This window comes from Apodemus sylvaticus, chromosome 23, assembly GCF_947179515.1.
Source record: "Apodemus sylvaticus chromosome 23, mApoSyl1.1, whole genome shotgun sequence".
In the NCBI taxonomy this organism is placed as follows: Eukaryota; Metazoa; Chordata; class Mammalia; order Rodentia; family Muridae; genus Apodemus; species Apodemus sylvaticus.
The window spans coordinates 55,033,510-55,044,631 of NC_067494.1; positions in this window are offsets into that span (position 1 = coordinate 55,033,510).

Consider the following 11,122-nt stretch of genomic DNA (forward strand, 5'->3'; position numbering starts at 1 on the left):
AATCTTTGAGTCACAGAAGGAATGACAATTAACACAAGACAGCAGATTAGTAATTACATTTCTTTCTTTCTTTCTTTCTTTCTTTCTTTCTTTCTTTCTTTCTTTCTTTCTTTCTTTCTTTCTTTCTTTCTTTCTTTCTTTCTTTCTTTCTTTCTTTCTTTCTGCCTGCCTCCCTGAAGGCCTGCTCCTAACCAGGACATATGGGTGAGACATCCATGCCCTGATTTTCTGCCTGTTGGGATCCCAACAAACCCAGGAATTCTGCGGTCTTCCAGGTTCTTTTGGAGCTCCATCTTCTAGTCCGCACCTCTACCTGCAATCTCAGATCAGCATCCTGCGCCCAAGCCCACAGTTTTGTCGATTTATTGGGAAGCCTACTGCCACCTGAAACAACCAATCCCAGAGGCCTGTTATTAACAGGGGCTGGCAGGCCAACCAACCCCCAAAACTCCAGAAGGCTAAAGGGAAGTGCAAAACCACAATCAACAGAACCTAGTGTAATAAGACACCCTCGAACATAGCTCTACTACTACAGCAAGCCTGGCATATATTGTCACACTTGAAGAGCTAGCGAAGTTTCTTTTTTTCTTTTCTTTTTTTAACAAGCCTTGGGAAATCTCTGGTACAATTTTGAAGGACACTTATGTGTAATATTATATCATCCCCAAATACTGATTATGTGACTTCTTTTCAAATTTTATCCACTTGATCTCCTCTTTTGCCTTACTTCTCTAGCTGTAATTTCAAATACTGTTTTAGGATTAGTTTTTTAAAGCCAATTTTAATAAGGGTTCTAAAATGCTTTAAGGCCCCCTGCTATCCCACTATCCAAAGGTAGGAGGACAAGATGGTAAATGGTACAGGTGGATGTGGACCTGTTTAGAGATAGTTCAGTGGAGTCAGTCCAGTTCAGTAGTGTCAGAATACCAAACACAAATCAATACCAGTGGTGCAATCTTCTGACCCTGCCCCCACCCCACAGCTTGTACTGGATAAGCAGACCTTAAATGTTTCCCAGACAGGCTGAAGAGAGTTTGGATAAGCAGACTTGAATAATTGCCACTATAGGCAGTATATACAGATCTTGAACATTAGGCCCTACCGGCCTGAAAAGAGACATATAATGCCTTGGTATAAGCTGCAAGCTTTGATGTACTGGTAATAATGAGCTAACAAGACCTGGAAACTTACAGTATTGGCTGTTTTGCAGTTGCTACCCTGCATTACTGTTCTGGTGAGGTATTTTATGGTTTTTCCCTATATATTTGCTGTGCTGAATATTAAAGTTGAGCCTTTATCAGAACCTTGTCTTGGCTCCATGTTTCTCTTGCCCCTGCCCTTATCATTTCCAACCCTCCATTCAGGTAAGCCCTACTCGACTCTATGTTTGTGTGAATTGTCACACAATCTGACAGAAACAGCACTGTCTCTGGTGATTCAGGACCAGCCAGGTCTCCAGAAGTTTTCTGTCATTAAATTCTCAATGAAGATCAGCAAAGACATGAGACCAACAAAGCTGTTGTAACGCTAGCTATGCAAGTACCCAGTCACTCTCAGTTGAGTCCTATTTACACTCTCTCCAAACATCATGTGTCCTCCCAGAAACCTTGCCTCATCAAAACAACATGTGAGTCTGCATCACATGATATTATAAGAAATTTCCACTTCATACTATATTGAATAGATTGGGGAAAAGTGGACAGCCTTGTCTTGTGCTTGATTTTATTGTAATTAGTTTAAGTTTGTATGCATTTAATTTGATATTTGGCTTGCTTTATCTTGGTTTTTATAATATTTACATACAAAAGTTACTTAAAATTTTTGTATCCCTAAGCTCTCTAAGACCTTTAGCATGAAAGTGTGTGGGATTGTTTCCTAAGAATTTAATGCATTTAATGGAGAGATCATATTTCTCATTCAGTTATTTTATATACTGGATTATGTTTATAGGTTTTTGTATATTGAACCAATCCTTCCTCCCTAGTATGAAACCAGCTTTACAATGATGAATGATGATTTTATGTATTTGTGGATTCAGTATGTGACAATTTTTGGAGTAGATTTTTTTCTATTACCATAATCAAAATTGGTATGAAATATGCTTTCTTTGTTGAGTCTTTGTTTGCATTAGGTATTAGTTTGACTGCGCCCACATAGAATGAATTTGGCAGTGTTCCTTCTGCTTACAATCTTTAGTGGTTTGAGTAATAATGGTATTAGTTCTTATTTGCAAGTCTGGTAGAATTCTAATGTGAAAAACACCTGGCCCATGACTTTTGAGGGGGGGTGTGTGTGGGGAGGTTGGGAGACTTTTTATGGCAGTATTTCCATAAGTGTCATAATATGTTTAGATAATATAGCTGATCGTGATTTAACTTTAATAAGTGTTGTCTGTCTACAAAATCATTGATTTCTTTTTTATTTTTTTAAAATTTGATTTTTACACTCCATATTTCATCCACCCTCACCCTGTCCACCCCCCACTGTTCTAAATCACATACCTCCTCCCCACCCTCCTGTCTCCATGTGGATGTCCACACCCAGCAAATAACCTGACCACTAAACACTCTGGGGCCTCCAGTCTCTTGAGGGTTAGGTGCATCATCTCTGAATGAACACAGAACTAGCTGTCATCTACTGTATGTGTGTTTGGGGCCTCATATCAGCTGGTGTATGCTGCAAGTATGGAGGTCCAATGTTTGAGGTATTTCATGGATCCAGATTAATTGAAACTGCTGTTCCTTCTACAAGGTTGCCCTTTTGTTCAGCTTCTTTCAGCCTTCCCTAATTCAACAACAGGCATCAGCTACTTCTGTCCATGGATTGGGTGCAAATATCTGCATTTGACACTTTCAGCCAATTTTTGGGTCTTCTGGAGTGTGGTCAGTAATAATATAAGGCCTTGAGACCTCCCCTTCAGCTGGATCCACTTTGGGCCTGTTGCTGGAACTTTTCCTCAGGCTCCTCTCCATTTCCATACCTGTAATTCTTTCATACTGGAGCAATTATGGGTCAGAGTTGTGACTGGGGGATGGTCCTCCTCTCCCTCATTTGATGCCCTGTATTCCTGTAGGAGGTAGAGTCAATGAATGCCCACTCCCTATTGCCAGGCATTTCATCTAAGGTCCCTCCCTTTGAGTCCAGAGATTCTCTCACCTTCCAGTTCTCTGCTTCCTTCTGGAGAGTCCCGACCCAACCTCCTAACTCCTGAGGTTGCCTGTTTCCATTCTTTCTGCTGGCCCTCAAGACATCAGTCCTTTTCTTTCACCCAATACCAGATCAGGTTCCCCACTCCCCTCCACTCCTCCTCTCATTCCACTTTTCCTCCCAGATCCCTCAGTCCTTGGCCACTTGTGATTACTTTCTTTTCCCTCCCAAGTGGGACTGGGGCATACTTACTTGGACACTTCAGTTTGTTGACCTTTTTGAGTTCTCTGGCTAATATCACTTTGTTAGTGAGTTTTGGGTCTGAGTTACCTCACTCATGATGATATTTTCTATTTCCATTCATTTGCCTACAAAACTCAGCATGTCCTTGTTCTTAACAGCTGAGTAATATTCCATTATGTAAATGAACCACATTTTCTGTATCCATTCTTCTGTCTTGGGACATCTAGGTTGTTTGCAGCTTCTGGCTATGACATATAAGTCTACTGTGTAAATAGTGGAACATATGACCCTGTGCCATGGTGGGGCATCTTTGGGTAGATTCCCAAGAGTGGTATTTCTGGGTTTTCAGGTAGATCTATTTCCAATTTTCTAAGGAAGCTTCAGATTGATTTTGAGAGTGGATCCAGTTTGCAATCCCTCCAGCAATGGAGGAGGGTTCTCTTGATCCACATCCTCTCCAACATGTGTTGTCACCTGAGATTTTTGATCTTAGCAATTCTGATTGCTGTAAGGTTAAATATCAGGGTCATTTTGATTTGCATTCTCTGGTCACTAAGGACTGTGAACATTTCTTTAGTTGCTTCACAGCCATTGGAAATTCCTCATTTTTGAAATCTCAGTTTAGCTCTTTGCCCCATTTTTTATTGCATTGCGTGGTTTTTTTGGTGATTAGCTTCTTAAGTTCTTTATAAATTTTAAATATTAGCCCTTGATTGGATATCGGTTTAGTGGATATATTTTCCTACTTTGTAGGTTGCTGATTTGTCTTATTGACTATGTCCTTTGCTTTACAAAAGTTTTCTAGCTTTATGAGGTCCCAGGTATCAAATCGTAATCTTGGAGCTTGAGCCATTGGGGTTCTGTTTAGGAAAATTTCCCCTGTGCCAATGAGTTCATGACTCTTTCCAATTTTCTCTTCTATTAGATTCAGTGTATCTGGTTTTATATTGAGGTCCTTGATCCACTTGGAATTGAGCTTTGTGCAAGGTGACAAATAAGGGTCTATTTTCATTTTTCTACATACAGACAGCCAGTTAGACCAGCACCATTTATTGATAAAATCAATGATTTTGGGTATCTTTTTCAAAGATTGATTTCAGTTAGGTTTTGTGGAATATAGGCTTTTAAAGTAAAACATACGGATTTTTATTTTATTTTATTTTATTTTTTTGTTTGCATTGCAAATGATTTCCCCTTTTCTGGGTTCCCACTCCCCACAAGTCCCATAAGCCCTCTTCCGTCCCCCTATTCTTCCATCCACCCCTTCCCACTTCCCTGTTCTGGAATTCCCCTATGCTCTTGCACCGAGTCTTTCCAGAACCAGGGACCACTCCTCCATTCTTTTTGGACATCATTTAATTTGTGGATTATGTCCTGGGTATTCAAAGTTTCTAGGCTAATATCCACTTATCAGTGAGTACATACCATGATTGATCTTTTGAGACTGGGTTACCTCACTTAGTATGATGTCCTCCAGCTCCATCCAATTGTCTAAGAATTTCATGAATTCATTGTTTCTAATGGCTGTATAGTACTCCATTGTGCAAATATACCACATTTTTTGTATCCATTCCTCCGTTGAAGGACATCTAGGTTCTTTCCAGCTTCTGGCTACTACAAATAGGGCTGCTATGAACATAGTGGAGCATGTGTCCTTATTGCATGCTGAAGAATCCTCTGGATATATGCTCAGGAGTGGTATAACAGGGTCCTCAGGAAGTGTCATGCCCAGTTTTCTGAGGAACCGCCAGACTGATTTCCAAAGTGGTTGTACCATCTTGCAATCCCACCAGCAGTGGAGGAGTGTTCCTCTTTCTCCACATCCTCGCCAACACCTGCTGTCTCCTGAGTTTTTGACCTTAGCCATTCTGACTGGTGTGAGGTAAAGTCTCAAGGTTGTTTTGATTTGCATTTCGCTAATGATTAATGATGTTGAACATTTCTTTTTTTAATATTTTTATTTTCTATATGCTTTTTTTTACATTCCAAATGATTTCCCCTTTTCTGAATCCTCCCTCCCCATATGTCCCATAAACCTTCTTCTCTTCATCCATTCTCCAATCATATCCCTCCTTTTCGTCTGTCCTTATATTCCCCTCCAATGCTAGATCATCCTTTCCAGGATCAGGACCCTCTCCATACTTCTTCATGGGAGTCATTTGTTATGCTATTTGTGCCTTGAGTATTCAGGGCTTCTGGGCTAATTAATATCCACTTATCAGAGATTGCATTCCATGTGTATTCTTTTGTGATTGGGTTACCTCACTTAGGATGATATTTTCCAGATCAAACCATTTGCCTAAAAATTTTGTGAATTCATTGTTTCTAATTGCTGAGTAGTATTCCATTGGATAAATATACCACATTTTCTGTATCCATTCCTCCTTTGAGTGGCATCTGGGTTTTTCCAGCTTCTGGCTATTATAAATAAGGCTGCTATGAACATAATGGAGCATGTATTTTTATTGCATGCTGGGGAATCCTTTGGGTATATGCCCAGGAGAGGTATAGCAGGGTCCTCCAGAAGTGTCATGTCCAGTTTTCTGAGGAACCGCCAGACTGATTTCCAAAGTGGTTGCACCATCTTACAGCCCCACCTGCAGTGGAGGAGTGTTCCTCTTTCTCCACATCCTTGCCAACACCTGCTGTCTCCTGAGTTTTTGACCTTAGCCTTTCTGACTGGTGTAAGGTGAAATCTCAGGGTTGTTTTGATCTGCATTTCCCTAATGACTAATGATGTTGAGCACTTTTTTTTATTCGATATAATTTATTTACATTTCAAATGATTTCCCTTTTCTAGCCCCCCCACTCCCCGAAAGTCCCGCAAACCCCCTTCTCTTCCCCTGTCCTCCCACCCACCCCTTCCCACTTCCCCGTTCTGGTTTTGCCGAATACTGTTTCACTGAGTCTTTCCAGAACCAGGGGCCACTCCTCCTTTCTTCTTGTACCTCATTTGATGTGTGGATTATGTTTTGGGTATTCCAGTTTTCTAGGTTAATATCCACTTATTAGTAAGTGCATACCATGATTCACCTTTTGAGTCTGGGTTACCTCACTTAGTATGATATTCTCTAGCTCCATCCATTTGCCTAAGAATTTCATGAATTCATTGTTTCTAATGGCTGAATAGTACTCCATTGTGTAGATATACCACATTTTTTGCATCCACTCTTCTGTTGAGGGATACCTGGGTTCTTTCCAGCATCTGGCAATTATAAATAGGGCTGCTATGAACATAGTAGAACATGTATCCTTATTACATGGTGGGGAGTCTTCTGGGTATATGCCCAGGAGTGGTATAGCAGGATTTTCTGGAAGTGAGGTGCCCAGTTTTCGGAGGAACCGCCAGACTGCTTTCCAGAGTGGTTGTACCAATTTGCAACCCCACCTGCAGTGGAGGAGTGTTCCTCTTTCTCCACATCCTCGCCAACACCTGCTGTCTCCTGAGTTTTTGACCTTAGCCTTTTTGACTGGTGTAAAGTGAAATCTCAGGGTTGTTTTGATCTGCATTTCCCTAATGACTAATGATGTTGAGCACTTCTTAAGGTGCCTCTCGGCCATCCAAAATTCTTCAGGTGAAAATCCTTTGTTTAGATCTGTACCCTATTTTTTAATCGGGTTATTTGGTTCCCTGGGGTCTACCTTCCTGAATTCTTTGTATATATTGGATATTAGCCCTCTATCAGATGTAGGGTTGGTGAATATCCTTTCCCAATTTGATGGATGCCATTTTGTCCTTTTAACAGTGTCCTTTGCCTTTTAGGAACTTTGTAATTTTATGAGGTTACATTTGTCAATTCTTGATCTTAGAGCATAAGCTATTGGTGATCTGTTCAGGAACTTTTACTTCAAGCAATACTACAGAGCAATAGTGTTAAAAACTGCATGGTATTGGCACAGTGACAGACAAGTGGACCAATGGAATAGAATTGAAGATCCAGAAATGAATCCACACACCTATGGTCACTTGATCTTCGACAAAGGAGCCAAAAACATCCAGTGTAAAAAAAGATAGCCTTTTCAACAAATGGTGCTTGATCAATTGGAGGTCAGCATACAGAAGAGTGCGAACTGATCCATTCTTTTTTTTTCTATCTCTTTCTCCTATAGTTGCTCTTTTTATAATATTTTTATTTTCTATATTCTTTGTTTACATTCTAAATGATTTCCCCTTTCCCAGATCCCCCCTCCACATATGTCCCATACACACAAGAGTGGTATAGCAGGGTCCTCAGGAAGTGTCATGCTCAGCTTTCTGAGGAACCACCAGACTGATTTCCAAAGTGGTTGCACCATCTTGCAATCCCACTAGCAATGGAGGAGTGTTCCTCTTTCTCCACATCCTCGCCAATACCTGCTGTCTCCTGAGTTTTTGAACGTAGCCATTCTGACTGGTGTGAGATGTAATCTCAGGGATGTTTTGATTTGCATTTCCCTAATGATTAATGATGCTGAACATTTCTTAAGGTGTTTCTCAGCCCTCCGAAGTTCCTCATGTGAAAATTCTTTGCTTAGCTCAGTACCCCACGTTGTAAGGGGGTTATTTGGTTCTCTGGGTTCTACCTTCTTGAGTTCTTTGTATATATTAGATATCAGCCCTTGGTCAGATTTAGGGTTACTGAAGATCCTTTCCCAATCTGTTGGTTGATGTTTTGTCCTTTTGACAGCATCCTTTGCCTTACAGAAACTATGTAGTTTTATGAGGTCCCATTTGTCAATTCTTAATCTTAGCGCGTAAGCTATTGGTGTTCTATTCAGGAACTTTTCCCCTGTGCCCATGTCCTCAAGGGTCTTCTTCAGTTTCTTTTCTATTAGTTTCAGAGTGTCAGGTTTTATGTGGAGGTCCTTGATCAATTTGGAGTTGAGCTTAGTACAGTGAGATAAGAATGGATCAATTCCCATTCTTCTGCATGCTGACCTCCAATTGAATCAGCACCATTTGTTGAAAAGACTATCTTTTTTCCACTGGATGCTTTCAGCTCCTTTGTCAAAGATCAAGTGACCATAGTTGTGTTGGTTAATTTCTGGGTCTTCAATACTATTCCATTGATCCACTTGCCTGACATTGTACCAATACCATGCAGTTTTTATCACTATTGCTCTGTAGTAAAGTTTAAAGTCTGGGATACTGAATCCCCCTGAAGTTCTTTTACTGTTGAGAATAGTTTTAACTATCCTGGGTTTTTTGTTATTCCAGATGAATTTGAGAATTGCTCTTTCTAGATCTATGAAGAACTGGGTTGGGATTTTTATGGGGATAGCATTGAATCTGTAGATTGCCTTTGGCAAGATGGCCATTTTAACTATATTAATCCTGCCAATCCATAAGCATGGAAGATTTTTCCATTTTCTGAGATCTTCTTGGATTTCCTTCTTCAGAGATTTGAAGTTCTTGTCATATAGGTCTTTCACTTGTTTGGTTAGAGTCACCCCAAGATACTTTATGCTGTTTGTGGCTATTGTGAAGGGTGTCATTTCCCTAATTTCTTTCTCAGTCTACTTATCCTTTGAGTATATAAAGGCTACTGATTTGCTTGCATTGATTTTGTAGCCAGCCACTTTGCTGAAGTTGTTTATCAGCTGTAGGAGTTCTCTAGTAGAGTTTTTGGGTCACTTAAGTATACTATCATATCATCTGCAAATAGTGATAGTTTGACTTCTTCCTTTCCAATTTGAATGCCTTTGACCTCCTTATATTGTCTAATTGCTCTAGCTAGAACTTCAAGAACAATATTGAAAAGATATGGAGAGAGGGGGCAGCCTTATCTAGTCCCTGATTTTAGTGGGATTGCTTCAAGTTTCTCTCCATTTAGTTTGATGTTGGCTACCAGTTTGCTGTATATTGCTTTTACTATGTTTATATATGGGCCTTGAATTCCTGTCTTTTCCAAGACTTTTAGCATGAAAGGATGCTGAATTTTGTCAAATGTTTTTTCAGCATCTAATGAAATGATCATGTGTTTTTTTTCTTTCAGTTTATGTAGTGGATTGCATTGATGAATTTACTTATATTGAACCTGGTGTATTTCTGATAGGTCTGCCTTTATATGTTACTTGACTTTTTTCACTTACTGCTTTTACTATTGTTTCTTTAGTGGTCCAACCGTTTTGTAATTCTGTAGGCTTCTATATTCATGTGCATCCCTTTCATTAGATTAGGGAAGTTTTCTTCTATAATTTTGTTGAAAGCCTTTACTGACCCTTTATGTTGGAAATCTTCACTCTCTTCTATACATGTAATCCTTAGGTTTGGTCTTCTTATTTTGTCCAGGATTTCTTAGATGTTTTGAGTTAGGAGGTTTTTGTATTTTGTACTTTCTTTGACTATTGAATTAATGTTTTCTTTGGTTTTTCAGCACCCGAGATTCTCTATTCTATCTTTTGCATTCCATTGTTGACACTTGCAACTATGACTCCTGATTTCTTTCCAAGATTTTCTATCTCCAGAATTATCTCCTTTTGTGATTATTATTTCTATTTTCAATTTTAGATCCTTGATAGTTTTTTCATGTTCATTCACTTGTTTGTGTTTTCCTATAATTCTTTAAGAGATTTTTGTGTTTATTCTTTAAGGTGTTCTACCTTTTGAGCTATGTTCTTCTGTATTTCTTAAAGGGATATTTGTATTTCCTCTTTAAGGCCTTCTAACTGTTGACCGATGTTCTCCTGTATTTCTTTAAGGGAGTTATTTATGTCTTTCTTGAAGTCCTCTATCATCACCATAAAATAGGATTTTAAATCCAGACCTTTCTTTTCTGGTGTGTCAGGGTATGCAGGACTTGCTGTTGTGGGAGAACTGGGTTCAGATGGTGCCATGTTGCCTTGGATTCTGTTAGTGAGGTTCTTTCATTTTCCTTTTGTCAGCACGTTATCTCTGGTATACGTTGTCCCTCCCATGGGCCTAGAAACCTGTCTCAGAACACCTGGGAGACCATCTCTGCCTGGCACAGAGGGCTGTGGCTCAGCCCAGCTCCTGGGTGTAGATGGAGCCTGGAAGGACCTTGTCCCAGATGCTCTCCCACTCTTGTTTCCTGTGCTCATTCATGGCGGTAACTCCTTGCACAGTCACCTGAGAGAAAATGGCAGTCGCACTCCCTGGAGGCCAGTTCTCCCCTGGCAACATTGGTACCCAGATGTCTGTGGATCACTCCAGCTCCTGGGTGCAGATGGAGCCCAGAAGGGCCCAGCCCTGACTTCTCTGCCATACTCATGTTCCTTGTGCTCCTGGCCATACTTGCCTGCATCTATTGCTGATATTTTTCAAAAAGAAATATTGTATGACAAAAATCTAAGTAGAAAGACTGAAAAATCCTGAAGCCTTCCTTGATTCCTAGAGATTAGTTAGGAAAGTTATGTTCCCAGCACTCTGATCATTTTCTAAAGATTAATCATATTGTGCTTGGAAAACCTTGAGCACACTGGTCTATGAAGCAGGCTTCATTGACCTATGAATTGGTTAGAGTGGAGGGTTGAAATCTCCCACTGTTATTGTGGAGGTGTAAATGTGTGATTTGTGCCTTAGTAATATGTCTTTTTTTGCTCTTTGGTCATAGATGTTCAGAATTGAAACATCAATGGATCTTTCCTTGAAGAGTATGAGGAATTCTTCCCAATCATTTTTGAATACTTTGTGGGGAATGTCTATTTTGTTTGATATTAGATTTGCTACTCAACCTTCTTACTGAGGCACTTTTGCTTGGAAAACTTTTCCAAGCCCTTCATTCTGAAGTAG